The following is a 19,851-nucleotide window of genomic DNA, read 5'->3' on the forward strand; positions in this document are numbered from 1 at the left end:
AGCAAACATTGTCAAATATCGTGTTCTAAAATATTTTAAGCTGTTTCCAACTTTAAACAAATAAAATATTAATTTTTCGTCTCACAAGGGTATTTTGGTCATTTTTCTCAAAAATTTTAAAACTGGCTAAAACGTAATATACAAGTACAAAACACACAATTCATATTCAAAATGAGTTTAAAAGTCTAAAATCTTCATTTAAAACGAAATTATGGTTATTTGAATATAATAAGAAAATAAAAGAAATATTAAGTAAAATATTCTATTTTCTTATAAAACAATATTTATAGAGTTATACGTGAATAATTTTTATAACGTAAAAGCTAAATAAATTTATACATACTTAAATACAGTAAGCCAAAATATTTAATTTAATTTACAATAACAAGAGTGCCCCCGAATAAACAAAAGTAAAGAGGACTTTGAACCTACGGTTTGGAAAATGCAGATCCCACTGTAGTCCTCGATGAGATCAGCTATCTACAGTCTATACTGAACCTGAAATGGGTGGAAAGGAGGGTGGTGAGATTATAAAATCTCAATGAGTAAACAAACATCATCCTAAACATCTAGAGTTGAGTACATGGAGACAATAAAGTAAATCATCATAAACTGGGTTATAGCATTAGAACACATTTTGTTCAAAACACGTAAAGAGGCTTATGAATCTCATAAAAATCTAGGCTTGTGCCATAAATCCATTCTCGGGGACACCTTGGCCGAGGCATCCTACCGAGATCGCCAAGGCTATTAAAATTCACATTTCACATAAATCATGTTTTTGTTTTGAAAACATAGCCGTTCCTTGGCGTTGGCTGAGTTCCCCCTCACGTGGTGGTTTAGCGTGAAGTGAACCCTAAACTTTACCCCAGGAGATACCCTACGCGCCTCTCCGTTCGAGGTAAGAATATAATGGGGTTTACCGTGCCCCTCTAAAAGGCTGGTCCACAGAAACCCCCTACTGCAGTGATTAATTAATATATAATCCACCATATAATAAAACTCAATAACATGATATGGCAATTTTGTAATTCGTAGTATTTCAAGGTAACCAAACAATTCGCATTTCAATACAATTGCCAACTAGCCAATCATGCTCGATTTATCATAAGCCAGTTAATTTAAACAATCAAATTGCCACAATTAACAGTCTCCGTGTACTCTATTTTTCAAAATCACTATTAATTTCAAAACAATTTATAATTTAATTTCATTGAAACTCATTTATTCATAAAACATGAAAATTTATCTTTTTAAATTCCTTTTTCCATAGAATTCATGAAAGCATTTAAAAACCACCCTAGATAATTAAAATGACAGTAAGTTTACTCACAATGTCTAGAATGCAGACTTTCGAAGCACTCTGTCTACTGGTCCTCGGATGCAATTTTCTTGCCTTTATCGGAGGACTCACCACCTTGACACAGTACAAAATCGAGAGTTTCACCAAGTTGGTACTAAATCAAAATTAAACTAATTTAGACTACCAATGCATGATATGGAATGCAAAAATGCACTGGTAACTATCTAAACCCGGTATTGGCCTAATTCGTCTTATCACCCGATTAAATTCCTAACGGGTCCGTTTAAACTCCAATTTAATTCTTTTCAGTTTCTATACCTCAATTGCACCCAAATTAACTTAATGTCCCTCAGTGTGGTGCAAATTATCAGTCCCAACAGCAAATTACGAAAATACCCCTAGTGGGTAAAAATTCGTATTTTTGCTCCGAAAATTCCCATTATTTTTCTAGGCTCATAATTCATCATTCCTTAACCAATTCTCCTAGAATAAAATCAAACTCATCTTCACTCACTACATGGTAAATTCAGCCATTAATGGTTGGGGGAGAAAATAAATTCTTTTCTTGTTGTTTTGTTTCTAAATATGCTAAACTAACTAAAAACACTAACATAAATTAAAATCAAATAAATCCAACAACTTTCTCTCTCCTAACCCATTTTTCCAGAATTTAATTCATCATGAAAACATGTAATTTAATCATGGAAAATAAAGAGAAATGCTTGGGAATAAGAAAACTCAAGCTTAATAGAAAAAAAACTCACCTTTTTCACTTAATTTCCTTGAAAATTCACACTTTTTCTTTGATTTTTTCTCTCTAGGGTTTTGTTTTCTGTTTTCTCTCTCTTCTTGCTGGTTTGGCCGGCCATGGGGTGGAAGATGGGCTGATTTTTTGCCTTTTAAAAAGGAAAATAATAAATTAATAAAGGCATGACACATGGCATCATGTCATTGGCCCGTTTTTAAAATTTTAAAAATTTAAACATTTTATCTCCACCACATGTTTAGTCAAGGGTCAAAGATGAAGACAAGGAAGACCATGTGCTGGAAAAAATATCCTGGTGGTGGAAAATTACAATTTTGCCCCTGAGGTGGCAAAATTACCATTTTACCCCTATACTCCAAATTATACCGAAATTAAAATTTTTCACTTCTAAACCTCAAATCATACTTCAATAAGTCAAATTATACTCTAATAAGTCAAATGGGGTCAAAAAAATCTTTTCTAAAATTCCCATTTTGTCCCCAGATGGCAAATGACCATTTTGCCCCTAGTTAGTGAAAATTCCGATTTGACTCCAAATTGATCCTCAAACTCCAAATTACCATTTTAAGTCATCCATGAACTGTGAAACTCTTAATCTCACCTTAAAATTCCTATTTGATCTAGTTCGAGGATTAAATAAACTTTGTTGTACCTCTAGGTACAATACCGACTTTTGTAAATTTTTCGGGACTCTCCTAGCATGCAATCATGCTATCATCACATGTATGTCATGAATAGTATTTTATAAGGTCGGCTTTACATTTACTACTTTGGTACTAAACCAAAATAAACTAATTTATACTACTAATGCATGATATGAAGTGCAAAATGTTTAAATTTTGCCTAAACGAGATGTTAGCCTATTTCGGTCTTTTATCCGATAAATCGATATACGCATCCATTTAAACTCCAAATTAATTTTTTTCAATTTCTATACCTCAATTGCACCCAAATTGACTTAATGTTCCTCAGTGTGGTGCAAATTATCAGTCTCGGTAGTAAATTACGAAAATACCCCTACTGGGTAAAAATTCATATTTTTGCTCCGAAAATTCCAATTATTTTTCTAGGCTCATATTTCATCATTATTCATCATAATTCCTCAAATAAACATCAAGATCAGCAGCCAATATTCCCCTAGAAAATTCAGCCTAATGGGTTTCAATGGGAGAAAATTATTTCTCTAGCTTATTTTTGCTATATTTCAATATAACCTAAATAAAATCACTTAATTCAATTAAAATCAACCAAAACTCAAGTTCAAAACTCATCCATGGAGGTTTGGGCAGCATGGGTGTCCATATCCACTTTCTAATTTTGCATGGAAATGAGAAAAAAATGCATGGGTAGTGAAAATCACAAGGAAAATCAATGAAATTTACCTTTTTAATGCTTGATTTCTTGATTTCTCTTGATTTTTCCCAAATTTTTTCAGCTAGGGTTCTTATTTCTTTTCCCCCTTTTTCTTTCCTGGTTTGGACAGCTGAAGAAGATGAGAATTCTGGAATTTTGAGATTTTTAAAGGCTAAAATAATATAATATTATTTTATTCATTTTTTTTGTTTTATTAATTCCTTAAATTCTAGCCATCCATTTATTTCCAAATTTTCACCATACACTTTTCCCACATATCCATAGCTTAGATAAAATTCTCAGACTTATCCAAAGTCTTGGTGGAGTAATTTTTGAAATTTACACTTTTACCCCCGTAAAAGTCAAAAATTACATTTTTACCCCAAAAATTGAAAAATTGCCCATAGACATATTTTTCATCCCTTATACTCATACCATTCTCCAATTTGTCAAATGTGATCTAAATTCTCTCAAAATCTCAAATTTTTGTCAGCAGATGGAAAAATTACGATTTTGCCCCTACACTCCAAAAATCATCGGAATTAAACTTTTTCACTGCCAAACACTCAAATTATACTCCAATACCCAAATCATACTCCAATAAGTTAAATGGGGCCAAAAAAATCTTTTCTCAAAATTTTCATTTTGTCCCCAAGTGGCAAATGACCATTTTGCCCCTAGATAGTGAAAATTTCGGTTTGAATCCAAATTGATCCTCGCACTCCGAATTACCATTTTGAGTCATCCCTGAACTATGAAACTCTTAATTTCACCTCAAAATTCCTATTTGAACTAGTTCGATGCTTAATCGACTTAATGGTACCATTAGGGGCAATATCATCTTTTAACGATTTCTCGAACTTCCTAAACATGCAAACATTCTATTGAGCATGTAAATGACATCGTAATTATTTTATATAACAGGGTTTGACATCTTTCTTTTCCAAACTTCTTGGGCACTAAACCTAAAGTTTTAAACCCCAATTTTCAGCACATATAAACCCTATGAGGAGAAGAAAGAAAAAAAAAGGAAAAAAGAAGAAAAGCTTGGTTTTGTAATTCAAGCAAGCTAAGGTAAGGATTTTGTGTTTTTAAACTTATGGTTGGTTAAATTCTTGGAAAAATGATGTGTGAATCATTTTGTGGCAGCTATGGTGACCATGGGTGTGAGGAAATTATGAATTTCGTTGGGTGAAATTCAAGCTAAAACCAAGTGGCAAGCTTAATGCTACAATTTGAAGCTTATAATTGGTCTAGTATGGTGAGAATGATTATGTGCATATGTAGTGTTATTGTGATGTCATGGGTATGGTTGGAAGGCAATTATATTGATTGGAAGTTTGGTGTGTAGATATGTTTTGTTAGGAAAGGTTTAAAAGGTTATGCATGTTGGTGTGCACGAATGAATATTAATGTTATGCTTGATAGCAACATGTAAATGAGGATGGTGGTACATGTAGCCTTAGAAAATGTTGATGGAAGTAAATTTATAGTTGCTTCCATATGTTAGGTAATTGTTGTGAAAATGATGGATAAACTTGATAAATATCCTTAGACAAGATTTATATATGTGCTAGAGTCATAAATGAGTTACCGATATCCATAATCTAAAGAATTACGCAAGTAAAGATAAAGGCCACTTTGGTAAAAAATGTGTCAAGATATAAGTTAGTTGGATGAGGATTCATGATTGAAGGAAAAAGAGAAGTAAAAATGAGGTACACTAAAGATATTAAATTTGGATTGTTGCTAGGAAGTACAAAAGTAAAGATAATGCACAGTGGTGGCGTGCTAGAGGGAATAACGAGCGATCGGCAAGTAGAATAGCTAGATACCCCTCCGAACAAATAGCAATGTAATATCCTACTATCATAAGGTGAGTGAACTTGCATTTCAAAATGTTTTGGGGAAATGTTTACGTGTTTCAATGAATCATTTAGAAATTTCATCGGTTTTTGCTTTAAAATTTCCTAGGAACAAGCCGTTGATAAAATGTTTGATGTTGTGAAAAGTGAAATGTGTAAAAAGATGAATCCATATGTTTTTGTATAATGTTTATATATATATATATATATACTATGTCATAAATGGTACCATTGTGTGACAAATGCAACCGTGCATGTACGGGGTAAGTGTGCACTTGCCGGTGATGACGATGGTGAGGGAGATAGATGAGATGTTCGGCTATGTGCACGATGTGGTGGGATACACATGAGCTAGGTGAGATGGGATGTCCGGCTATGTGCATGATGTGGTGGGATGCACATGAGCTGGGTGAGATGCACATAATGAATCTTGAAAATTTACTGTTTATTTGCAAATTGATTTTATTACAACGAGAAACATTCTGTTTATACTGCCTTGCTTGGATAATTGTTGGAAATTTCCTCTCTTTCTAATTTCATACTAAATATGGTTCCTTGATCATTCAATGATTTAATAACCAGGGGTTTAATGGAGGGATTTTAATAAGAACTTGAACTAAGTTGTATTGTTTTCAAATAAGTGCATCATGATTATCAACTTTTCTTACCGTTGCTTGTTCCCTTCCTATGTTCACTCACTGGGTTTATACTCACTGTTTTTAAACTTCATGTTTTCAGATTCGGAGGTAGTTGAGACCTAAATTGAGTGTCAATGTATGCTCGTCTTCTTGGTAGGTACTATGGCATCTCAGTAGTGGTACCTTTACTTAAAGTCACTCCGCTAACAATTAAGAGTCTTTTGTCCTTGCACACGCATATGTAATGTAAACTACTAAGAGTCATGTTATAAATGAAGTATGTATATGTTTGATCAATAATGATGCCCTTATGAGATGGCAATGAATGACAGTACTTTGAGGTAATACAAATATGAATATTCAGTTGTTATAAAATATTACTGAAACATTCATCGTCGAGAATTACAACACATAGGTTTAAAAATGATGGATGGAATGAGGAACAGGATCTCATAAAGAGGCTTGCTTGGGCCTAATGGGCTACGCCTATTGGGTCCATGCACCAGTCATGGCTCGGGATTTGGGTCGTAGTAATCATCTCTAATGTTGAGTGATAGTTAGAGAGAAAATGAGAGAGGAAAGAATGTGAGAAGAGAGAGAAAGAATAAGGGAAAATGAGAAGAAAAAAAAGTATTTATAAGTCTAGGATTGTAATATTTTTAAGTTATAAGGGGCATTTTAGTCTTATTACATTTTAGAGCTATTCCCTCAATCATGGAATAGCAAAACCCACGGGGAAGCTCGGGTGTAGTTATGCTTGAGTTTTACCCCATTTCAAAGAATAGCTATTACTAGATAATAGCTATTCCTTGTGGCATTGCTGTACCAAACGGAGGTAGAGCAAAACCATGGGAATAGTCAGGGAATAGCTTAGCTATTCCTTGTACCAAACGTGCAGAAAGGGGTTTGGAATATGGCTCGGCATTGGAAGAGGTCTAATCGCATTTGCACGTTCCTGGTTCAGTGTCTGCATGAATGTACCCTTACAAACAAGGAATGTCATAAGCGTCATTTATCAAATGATCCATTATGTACCCTACGTCGGTAGGAGGAAGAGTCTATGATGCATTTATTGTGTGATTGTCCATTTACAAATGCTATTTGGCTACTCCTATTACCTTAATGACTTCATGGCTTTTTTTATGAATCAAGAATAGTTGATTGGTTTGCTTTCGATCTCTCTCTGTGCAAACTAGTGATTAACGATGTCCCTTGGGCAATTATCTTTGGTATTACTTGTTGGTACATCTGAGGCAGCTCAATAAATCAAAAGTCTAAAGCAAAATATTCAAATGAGGCTTTTTTTATCAAAATTAAAAAAATTATTAAAATAAAAATAATATAACAATATAATATAAATTCTAAATTAAAGTAAAAAAATATGTAAATATTAGAATAATAGTACCTAATTGTTGAATGCTTATTGCAAACCGCAAATGAAGCTCACAACTTTATAAAGATAATAAAAAAATAGACTTCTTGTGTATTCTTTGAAGAAAAATTGAAGTTAAAAGAAAGAAAGACCAAATGAGAAAAGAAGAATTCAAAAGTATATATTATACATTGAAAAAAAATAATTGGTCTTATATATAGGAAAAAATAGCTGTTGAAAATTATTAAATGAGTTGATTAGAATTAAAAAAATAAGTGAGAAAAAAATAGTTGTTGGAGATAATTAAATATATATAACCGTTAGTTGATTGGAAATAAGAGAATATAGTTAAGAATTAATAGCATTCTAGAAATAAAAGAAGTGATAGAAGCCCCGAGCATTTGGCTCATTGGTTAGTGCATGATCTCCCTACTTAAAGAGTAAGATTCGAATCCCCCCTTCCCCAATTATAAAAAAAAAAAAGGAAGTGATAGAAAATTAAGATTTATTATACATATAATTAAAAAAGTGAAAGAATAAATAATTTTATTAATTATTTTTTACTTTTATATTTTTTTAATTTTTATATATTTATAATATAATTAATTATATTATAATTATTATAAAATTATAAATTCTCCCTAAATTTGGGGCCTCTACAAATTGGGGGCCTGAAGCCCTTGCTTGGGTGGCTTTACCCAAAAGCCGGCTCGAGGTAGGTCTTCAGCTTCCCCAACCTCCTACATTCCTCTAACGTCGCCGTCGCCACCATTCCCATTACCGCCTTCCTTCTACCACCTCTCCATCGGTTCACATTCCACCTTATGTCTCAACTTCCAATCAAGGGCTTGGCATCCACGCAAAGGCAGCTCAATAAGTTTAAAGGCCTAAAACGAAATATTCAAGTGAGGTTTTTTTTATTAAAATTAAAAAAACTATTAAAATAAAAATAATATAACAATATAATATAAATTCTAAATTAAAGTAAAAAAACTCTGTAAAGATTAGAACAATAATACCTAATTGTTGAATACTTATTGCAAACCGACAAATGAGGCTCATGACTTTATGAAGATAATAAAAGAACAGACTTCTTGTGTATTATTTAAAGAAAAATTGAAGTTAAAGGAAAGAAAGAGAAAATGAGAAAAGACGAATTCAAAAGTAGATATTATACATTAAAAAAAATTGATTTTAAATATAGGAAAAAAAATAGCTGTTGGAAATCATTAAATGAGTTGATTGGAAATAAGACAAATAAGTGAGAAAAAAAATAACTGTTGGAGATGATTAAATGAAATACCCCATACTTTGATATGGTGATAAATAAAGTTGATCGAATGCAAATTGAGGTCAATTAAAATGTTTAAAAGTGATAAAAGATGAAAGGAGTAGTTTAGGATAAAATATTTCGCAAGTGAAAAAATAACAATAAAATAATAATAATTTTATCAAAGGAGAATTTGTGAGATAAAAAGTGATTTGGAAGTCAAGTGAGGCATAATAAGGTATTTTGGGTACCAAGGAGACAAGATAAAATTTTTAGAAAAAAATAATATTTTATAAATAAAATAATATTAAAATATTAATATTTAGCCAGATGTCAAAGTCAATCAAGAAGAAAGATCATATGGTTGATCCAAGTGGGGGAGAAGATGACAAGCCCGACTCTATAAAAATATTTATCATGACATACATGTGATGGATAGCATGTTTGCATGCTAAGAGAGTCCCGAAAAATTTACAAAAGTCGGTATTGTACCTAGAGGTACAATAAAGTTGATTTAAACCTCGAACTAGATCAAATAGAGAATTTACGATGAAATTAAGAATTTTAAAGTCCCAGAATGGTTTAATATGGTGGTTCGAAGTTCGAGGATCAATTTGGAGTCAAACCGGAATTTTCGCTATCTAGGGGCAAAATGGTCATTTGCCACCTGGGGATAAAATGGGAATTTTAGAAAAGATTTTTTTGGCCCCATTTGACTTATTGGAGTATAATTTGACTCATTGGAGTAAGATTTGAGGTTTAGAAGTGAAAAATTTTAATTTCGGTATAATTTGGAGTAAAAAGGTAAAATGGTAATTTTGCCACCCCAAGGGCAAAATTGTAATTTTCCACCACCAGGACATTTTTCCAGCACATGGTCTTCCTTTATCCTCATTTTGACCATTGACTAATTGTGTGGTGGAGATAAAAAGGATTAAAATTTTTAAAGTTTTAAAAACGGGCCACTGACATGATGCCACGTATCATGCCTTTATTAATTTATTATTTTCCTTTTTAAAAGGAACAAAAATCAGCTCATCTTCCACCCCATGGCCGGCCAAACCAGCAAGAAGAGAGAGAAAATAAAAACAAAACCCTAGAGAGAGAAAATCAAAGAAAAAGTGTGAATTTTCAAGGAAATTAAGTGAAAAATGTGAGATTTTTTCTATTAAGCTTGAGTTTTCTTATTCCCAAGCATTTCTCTTTATTTTCCATGATTAAATTACATGTTTTCATGATGAATTCAATTCTGAAAAAATGGGTTAGGAGAGAGAAACTTGTTAGATTAATTTGATTTTAAGTTATGTTAGTGTTTTAAGTTAGTTTAGCATATTTAGAAACAAAACAACAAGAAAAGAACTTATTTTCTCCCACAATCATTAATGGCTGAATTTACCATGTGTTGAGTGAGGATAAATTTGATTTTCATTCTAGGAGAATTGGTTAAGAAATGATGAATTATGAGCCTAGAAAAATAATGGGAATTTTCAGAGCAAAAATACGATTTTTTACCCACTAGGGGTATTTTCATAATTTGCTACCGAGACTAATAAATTGAATCTCATTCACAGTCATTGAGGTAATTTAGTTATAATTGAGTGTATAAAGTGAGAAGAATTGATTTGGAGTTAAATTGGAGATAATAGGTCGAATTAGGTCAACACCGCATTTAAGCGGTAGTCGGATAAGTTGTATATCCCATCATGCATATATACCGAGCTTGAATTGATTTTATAATGGTCAAGCATTGATGTGATGAATTATGTATTGTACATTGTGGATAGGTGGTGAGCAAAGTACACTGGTAAAAGTATAGAAATTGTGCTTGGAGACTGGGATTAGGAGTACATCGACTCCTAGAACTGTGAGTGAACTTATTATCATCTTAATTATCTAGAGTAGTTTTATACAACTGTGTGATTTTATGGAAAATGGGTTTAAATGGTAAATTGCTATGTTTTAAGAGAAATTGTGATTTTATAAAATGATTTTATAAATTTTCTGGAAAATCGAATACTGATTTTGAAAATAGAGTAATTGGAGACTGTCTGCTTATGTTGTAAATTTATGGTTTTAAATTGAATGGCTTATGACAATATATGAGCATGAATGGCTAAACTGATTTTGGTGTCAGAATTATTTGTATTGTGTATTCAGCCTTGAGAGGCTAGATTGTGATAAATTGCCATGCCATGCTAAAATGAATTTTTATTGAATTGGTGGAGTATATATTAATTATTTACTGTATAGGGGGTTTCGTGGACCAGCCTATTAGAGGGGCACGGTAAACTCCATTATATTATTACCTCGAACGGAGAGGCGCGTAGGGTATCTCCTAGGGTAAAGCTTAGGGTTCACTTCACGCCAAACCACCACGTGAAGGGGAACTCAGCCAATGCCAAGGAACGGCTGTATTTTTCTCAAACTAAAAATATATTTTAAGTGTATACAAAATTTTAACAGCCTTGACGGACTCGGTTGGATGCCCTGCGCAAGGTATCACCGAGTATGAGTTTTGGCACGAGTCAAAGTTTTAAGAAATTCATAAGCTAAGTTGATTACTCGATTTATATGGATTGATTTTATTTGGTTGAAATGAACTAAAGGTAATGAAATTACAGTATGATGACTTATTTTAATTGTCTCCATTTACTCGGCTTTAGATACTTTAGATGGTATCTGTTTACTCATTGGGATTATAAAATCTCACCCCTTCTTCCTATACATTTTTCAGGCTCAGGATAGTTTGTAGATAATCGAGTAAGATGAGAACTAAGCTCGGAACTGCATTATAGAAAGTAAGAGTTCACAGTCTTACATCCTTTTGGTCAATTGGGGCCCACGTGTCATTGCACACTGACATTGCGTGGCCCAAGTCCAATTAAGTTAAGATAAGTTAAGTTAGGTTAGATTGAATAGAATGTATGCATCTACATATAGAAATCTACCTACTTTTGATATGCATAAATAATTAAACAATTACTATTTGATTGCATATAGGTTTTGAGGTGCACTGGTGACATACACACCATGTCTAGAAGAGGTGGTAGTCTCGATACCTCTCATAGTGATAGCGAGGGATCTCTAGATTCTACGGCTAGAAGCAAATGGCCCCCTAATACAGGTGATTCGGAAGGTGGTCCATTCCAAATTCCTAATAACAGAATTCCTCTGAACTTAGCAGAATGGGTTCATAATAAGGAAAGCTTTGAGAGTAGCCAGAATTTTGAAAGTGAGAGTAGCTCTAATATTCTGAAAACTGAAATAGATTGCCTTTTGAAACAATCCAAAGAGTACCATAAAGAACATACGAGGAAGGCAATTATAAGGGGAGATATTCGTCTTAGGAAGGGGGTGAGCATTGTACGATATTTTCCTCCCGATTGTGGAAGAAATGCTGCACCGATAAGTGATGAGGAACGTAGGAGAATACAACAAGCCTGGATTGAAGAACAAAGGAGAAAATCTCAAGAGGAAGAGGATCCATTGATGTGCCCGGATCAGGACAATGAGGAACCTAAAGATGTTTAATACTTTAGTTGAAGTTGTATTGTCATAAATCTAGGCAAGTGTCGTTTAAGGGAAAATGTAGTAGTTACTGTGTAAAGGAGTTAGGAGTGGCTTTTATTTTGTATGACTCGAACGGAATGTAAAATAGCAGTTTAAATAATTGGATATGTATGGGAATCTTTTAGTATAACAGAGATAAATTGGTGATATAATTATTGAGGAAAGTTATAGAAGGAAGCAATAAGGTTATAAATGACATTCGGAATGAATAATGTGATTACATTAATGATTGTAATTTAAGCATGAAGGGGATTATTCAGTGATGTTATGACACTATGAGGCAATAGTTGGGCTAAATATAACCCAATGAAGTTAAATTATGGAATATGGGGAATATAAAATTTTGATTCAGTAAGAATTGCGAGAATAAAGTGAGGAGAAAGCTGGGCTGTCTTCATAGTTAATTATACCGAAAGTCAATAAAATTATTGGAGTATGAGACAAAGAAGATAATTGGATAGGGATGACAATATATTTGAGGAAAGTTGTAGATAGTAGGCAACTTATTTGTGGAGTGGTATATGTATTTTGAATTTATTACACTGTACGGAAAGGATATTTTGAGGTGAAATTTTATGAATGTTGATAAACGTCAAAAGATGACATGAGATGGAAGTATTAATCTGGCTTAATGTGTATGACAAGAAAATAGAAGGTACCTATACTTATGAAACTCATGATATATATCTAAAAAGGAAACCACTGGTTGAGAATGATTGATGTGGTGACTTTGAATGCAAACAAATAGCTTTGATGAGAAAATTTTCAATAGCTACAGTACTTCAACATTGACTGTTCAACGCTGTAATGCTCCGAATACTTCACGCTTATGATGCATGAGTAAGATGGGAGTGACACGATAATGTGCTTACAAATTGAATTTTGGTTGTTGGTCATTGTGTTTTGTTATTTGGGAGTCTTAAATATTCTGGAGAATGTTTACCCAAATGAATTGAAAAACTTCTTTATTGCCTTGTATATAGGCATATAATTAAAAGAAAAAAAAATTGAAAGATTCTTGAGATAACTATTTTGAGATTAGATACCAAGTAATGAAAGTGTGAAGGAAGAATTACGAGACTAGTATAGAAAATCAGTTTATATAGAATATCATTACGAGAATTTGTAATATTTGTATTGATATAGTAAAATGACAAGGGTTAGTAACAACATGAGGCTAATTGTGTGACACCCTAGAAACCTATGAAGACGAGTTAGGGATTGAATGGATGAGTACGTATTTATATATCTTTAAAAGTAAGTGTTTTAGGAATACATAAACATCTTTGAGAAGAGATTCTAATCATACATAGCAAGTATGAAACGTAAAATTTTTAAAACTTGCTAAGAAGCCTAACGGCTAAATCACAAGTTAAGGGATCACATGCTATGAGACATAAGTTTAAGATAGATATTCCCAAGGAAATACTCAAGAGAAGTTTTGCTCTGGATCTCGTTAAAGCAAGCACTAAGTTATGTGATTATAAAAAGGAAGCTGTAAGCTGAGAGTGATATTAGTATTAATATTGAAAAATACTTGAGGAGAATCTAGTTTTAAGTTTTACAATTTCAAGTACAATTTATAAATTAGTTAAGGAAGAATGATGTTATGTTCATATGAAGGAGTGGAACAAAGGATGATAGAAGTTGACCTTGAAAATGAAGTCAGATAATGAAACTTTCTTAATATATTATGGAAATTGGAATTCGAAAATGCTTAAGGCATACATGATTCAAATGGGTTCGAATCTTAAGTGACAAATCAATATCGTAATGCAAGAAAGATACAAGGTAATATAGAGGCATGAAAGATGATTAAGGACAAAAGGATGACTCTTAGGAATTGTGGTATTGCATGAGATGCAATGATCAAGTTGAGATAAATCTTTGAGGCATCAATAGGATTATAAAGCATACACGCATAATAGATTATAATTCAATGGAGATGACATTGTGATGAATGATATATAGTATAAGGAAACTCAAACATATGGTTGGAAATGATATGAATGATATAAAGATATATACAAGTATAATAAGAAGGTTGACATGCACTATAAGAATTATTATATTGAAACTAGGATTGGGATACGGATGAATAAAGGGGGAATGTAGTCCAAAGCATGTGAACACATGGATTCCTATATATAAAGAGAGATGTTGACATTTGAAAATGCATGTATATATGTATATTTGAAATTGATAATTTTACTAACTGAAGTGAAGAATGGTTCTCGGTAATTGGGAGATTTTGAAATAGTGTCCAGAGAGGTTAGTGAGCTAAAGTGTTAATGGACATGTAATGAACGATTAAAGTTATGAATGACTTTGAAGGTAAACCTTGAATTATTTAAGTTTTTAATGGAACTCTATTAAAGGAAGGGTATGGACCAGTATAAGATGAATGAATTAAGGTTGAGAAATTTGGTATGGAGAAAATTAATAAAATGATGATTAGGTATACATAAGTAAATATGATATGTGATCGAAATCAGTATAATTGAGGTGAAGTTATGGTTCAAATTTAATAATGGTGATAAAGGCATGCTTAGTGTCTCGATATAAGAGATCATGGTTGTGAAAAGTATTACTGATTCAGTTCTAAATGATGATAATTGCCATAAATAAAACATTTAATTGAACTGAAGGTGAACGACGTAAATAAATTGAATGTCCCTATAGAAGGAACAAGGAGTAAGATCATAGAAGGAAATTGATAACGCAACATCGACGGGAATTCGATGACGAATTCTATTTAAATGGGGGAGATTGAAATACCCCATACTTTGACATGGTGATAAATAAAGTTGATCGAATGCAAATTGAGGTCAATTAAAATGTTTAAAAGTGATAAGAGATGAAAGGAGTAGTTTAGGATAAAATATTTCGCAAGTGAAAAAATAACAATAAAATAATAATAATTTTATCGAAGGAGAATTTGTGAGATAAAACGCGATTTGGAAGTCAAGTGAGGCATAATAAGGTATTTTGGATACCAAGGAGACAAGATAAAATTTTTAGAATAAAATAATATTTTATAAATAAAATAATATTAAAATATTAATATTTAGCCGAATGTCGAAGTCAATCAAGAAGAAGGATCATATGGTTGATCCAAGTGAGGGAGAAGATGACAAGCTCGACTCTGTAAAAATATTTATCATGACATACATATGATGGATAGCATGTTTGCATGCTAGGAGAGTCCCGAAAAATTTACAAAAGTCAGTATTGTACCTAGAGGTACAATAAAGTTGATTTAAGCCTCGAACTAGATCAAATAGAGAATTTACGATGAAATTAAGAATTTTAAAGTCCCAGAATGGTTTAATATGGTGATTCGGAGTTCGAGGATCAATTTGGAATCAAACCGGAATTTTCGCTATTTAGGGGCAAAATGATCATTTGCCACCTGAGGATAAAATGAGAATTTTAGAAAAGATTTTTTTGGCCCCATTTAACTTATTGGAGTATAATTTGACTCATTGGAGTAAGATTTGAGGTTTAGAAGTGAAAAATTTTAATTTCGGTATAATTTGGAGTAAAAGGGTAAAATGGTAATTTTGCCACCCCAGGGGCAAAATTGTAACTTTCCACCACCAGGACATTTTTTCAGCACATGGTCTTCCTTTATCCTCATTTTGACCATTGACTAATAGTGTGGTGGAGATAAAAAGGATTAAAATTTTTAAAGTTTTAAAAACGGGCCAATGACATGATGCCACGTGTCATGCCTTTATTAATTTATTATTTTCCTGTTTAAAAGGCATAAAAATCAGCTCATCTTCCACCCCATGGCTGGCCAAATCAGCAAGAAGAGAGAGAAAACAAAAACAAAACCCTAGAGAGAGAAAATCAAAGAAAAAGTGTGAATTTTCAAGAAAATTAAGTGAAAAAGGTGAGATTTTTTCTATTAAGCTTGAGTTTTCTTATTCCCAAGCATTTCTCTTTATTTTCCATGATTAAATTACATGTTTTCATGATGAATTCAATTCTGAAAAAATGGGTTAGGAGAGAGAAACTTGTTAGATTAATTTGATTTTAAGTTATGTTAGTGTTTTAAGTTAGTTTAACATATTTAGAAACAAAACAACAAGAAAAGAACTTATTTTCTCCCACAATCATTAATGGCTGAATTTACCATGTGTTGAGTGAGGATAAATTTGATTTTCATTCTAGGAGACTTGGTTAAGAAATGATGAATTATGAGCCTAGAAAAATAATGAGAATTTTCGGAGCAAAAATACGATTTTTTACCCACTAGAGGTATTTTCGTAATTTGCTACCGAGGCTGATAAATTGAATCTCATTCACAGTCATTGAGGTAATTTAGTTATAATTGGAGTGTAGAAAGTGAGAAGAATTGATTTGGAGTTAAATTGGAGATAATAGGCCGAATTAGGTCAACACCGCATTTAAGCGGTAGTCGGATAAGTTGTATATCCTATCATGCATATATACCGAGCCTGAATTGATTTTATAATGGTCAAGCATTGATGTGATGAATTATGTATTGTACATTGTGGATAGGTTGTGAGCAAAGTACATTGGTAAAAGTACAAAAATTGTGCTTGGAGACTGAGATTAGGAGTACATCGACTCCTAGAATTGTGAGTGAACTTATTATCGTCTTAATTATCTAGAGTAGTTTTATACAACTGTGTGATTTTATGAAAAATGGGTTTAAATAGTAAATTGCTATGTTTTAAGAGAAATTGTGATTTTATAAAATAATTTTATAAATTTTCTGGAAAATCGAATACTGGTTTTGAAAATAGAGTAATTGGAGACTGCTTGCTTGTGTTGTAAATTTATGGTTTTAAATTGAATGGCTTATGACAATATATGAGCATGAATGGCTAAACTGATTTTGGTGTCAGAATTATTTGTATTGTGTATTCAGCCTTGAGAGGCTAGATTGCGATAAATTGTCATGTCATGCTAAAATGAATTTTTATTGAATTGGTGGAGTATATATTAATTATTTACTGCAGAGGGGTTTTGTGGACCAGCCTATTAGAGGGGCACGGTAAACTCCATTATATTATTACCTCGAACAGAGAGGTGCGTAGGGTATCTCTTGGGGTAAAGCTTAGGGTTCACTTCACGCCAAACCACCACGTGAAGGGGAACTCAGCCAACGCCAAGGAACGACTATATTTTTCTCAAACTAAAAATATATTTTAAGTGTATACAAAATTTTAACAGCCTTGGCGGACTCGGTTGGATGCCCTGCGCAAGGTATCATCGAGTATGAGTTTTGGCACAAGCCAAAGTTTTAAGAAATTCATAAGCCAAGTTGATTACTCGATTTATATGGATTGATTTTATTTGGTTGAAATGAACTGAAAGGTAATGAAATTACAGTATGATGACTTATTTTAATTGTCTCCATTTACTCGGCTTTAGATACTTTAGATGGTATCTGTTTACTCACTGGGATTATAAAATCTCACCCCTTCTTCCTATACATTTTTCAAGCTCAGGATAGTTTGTAGATAATCGAGTAGGACGAGAACTAAGCTTGGAACTGCATTATAGAAAGTAAGAGTTCACAGTCTTACATCCTCTTGGTCAATTGGGGCCCACGTGTCATTGCAGATCAAAACTTATATTTTGGTTATCTGTATTTTTATTCATACAATTTTTACTTTACTTTCATGTGCGAAAAATTATTTACGAATATTTCTATAAAAATTTATTTTATGAGAAAATAAAATATTTTATTGATTATTTTTGAATAGTACTAGTTGTTAACAATTTGCTTTCAAATGAACGTTTTAGATACTTATTTTGTTTTTAAATCATTAAATATATATTTTCTGCTTACTTACTACATTTTTAGCAAATTTTGAGATTTTTGACAAAAAATGACGAAAATGCCCCTGTGAGCAAAAAAAAACAATATATTATGTTATGATTTGGAAATGATTTGTAATCCTTCGTATTTTGATTATTTGATAACTATTGCTCATCGGGGAAGTGCGAAAGCTGATACGAGAGCCTTGCGAGGTTTCGATCGACATTTTGGGTGAAGAATGTTTGTCGAGGCTTCGCGGCGGTTGTCACGGGCTCGATGGGGAGTTCCGGGTCGTGACAGATTAAATACATATGACCATTAGTTGATTGGAAATAAGAGAATATAGTTGAGAATTAATAGCATTCTAGAAATAAAAAAGTGATAGAAAATTGAGATTTATTAGGCACATAATTAGAAAAGTGAGAGAATAAATAATTTTATTAATTATTTTTTACTTTTATATTTTTTTAATTTTTATATATTTTTAATATAATTAATTATATTATAATTATTATAAAATTATAAATACTCCCTAAATTTGGGGCCTCTCCAAATTGGGGGCTGAAAACCCTTGCTTGGGTGGCTTCACCCAAGGGCCGACTCTGCGGTACATATGAAAATGGAGGAATATTTTTGTTTTTTAAGGTAAGTGGATCTCAATGGAGGGGCAACTAAATGCAATCCTAAGCTTTGCGTATCCGTAAACAATTCCTGTTATTTATATGTGGATTTTGGATTAAATGTGATCAGGAAAGAAAGATTCTGGTAATATAGACAGCTCTTCCACTAGGCTGGTTGCCATTGAATTCAGATGGCACGTTTAGAAGGCCAGTGAGGTTGTTTACTGCAGGTGGGGCGATTCAAGATTCTAATGAGGAATGGTTCAATGGTTTTACCATTAGCCTTGGAAGATGCACATCATATCGAGCTAAGTTATAGGGTGTCTATAGAGGACTTTGTTTTGCTTAGGAGTTGGGCTTTCCAAAATTTGATTTACAAGGCGATAGTAAGTTAGTTGTGCAAGCCATTACTTCTTCTAAGATTATCCTTGCTCTAATTTGGACTTAATCCAAATCATTCATCAACTTCTTCAGAGGCAATAAGAAGTTAATATGCGACACATTTTTAAAAAAGGTAATATGATAACCAATTGTATAGCTAATAAAGGTTTTGACGTAGATAATGATTATGTTTTTTATGATGTTCCTCCAGTAGATACTAGGAAGTTATTATTGAACATATGTAAGGGATTTGTTTTTCTCATCTGATTAGAGTTTAATGAATCTTTTCTTCCTTAAATTTTTTTTATTTACAAATTGATAAATCTTATTAATATTTGTAATAAAAAATTGAATTTTAATTTTTGTGTGATACTGTTACCTATAATTGTAAATATTATTTATATAATAATTGAGAATTATTTAAAATGATAAATTATAATTTAGAAATATAATAAGTAAAAATATCCGTATTTGTGAAAAAATAATTTTTTCAAACATTTATACTTTTATAGATAATTATGAATAATATTGATTTTCGTGAACTAAAAGGTTTACTAGATAAAATGTGAAGTATGGATATACATGATTGAATAGTAACTTTCCAAAAAAAACAGAAAGAGCAAGCCATGAAATCCAATGAAGGCTAATTTTTAATTGAACAAAAAAGGTTGGTAAAAAGTTGGAAAGGGTATTTGATGACAGCACATTAGGCCAATGATTAAATGAAGGGTTTTTGTGAGCTTTTGGAATTAAAAAGAGAGGCTGAAAAAGCTAGTAATCCCGCTTTATTCCCAGGCGTGGTAAAAAAGCTCCTGTTCTGTTCCAACCCATCATCAAACACAATCATGGAGGTCATGTATCTCACAGCACCCCTTTTTCGCTTTTATGGGCTCTACTCCTACCGCTATCATTG

The 19,851-nt window shown here is 32.3% G+C and overlaps 1 long non-coding RNA gene across 1 annotated transcript; it reads right to left on the reverse strand.

Annotated features, from left to right (window-relative positions):
* Positions 1–304: 304 nt before the first annotated feature.
* LOC148763684 (uncharacterized) lies at positions 305–2,184 on the reverse strand. Its single transcript, XR_016025518.1, has 3 exons — positions 2,068–2,184; positions 1,334–1,417; positions 305–498 (listed from the first exon to the last, which is right to left on the reverse strand). It is a non-coding gene; the product is annotated as an uncharacterized LOC148763684 (long non-coding RNA).
* Positions 2,185–19,851: the final 17,667 nt, after the last annotated feature.

Source organism: Theobroma cacao, chromosome 3 (genome assembly GCF_053813885.1).
Source record: "Theobroma cacao isolate CCN51 chromosome 3, ASM5381388v1, whole genome shotgun sequence".
NCBI lineage: Eukaryota > Viridiplantae > Streptophyta > Magnoliopsida > Malvales > Malvaceae > Theobroma > Theobroma cacao.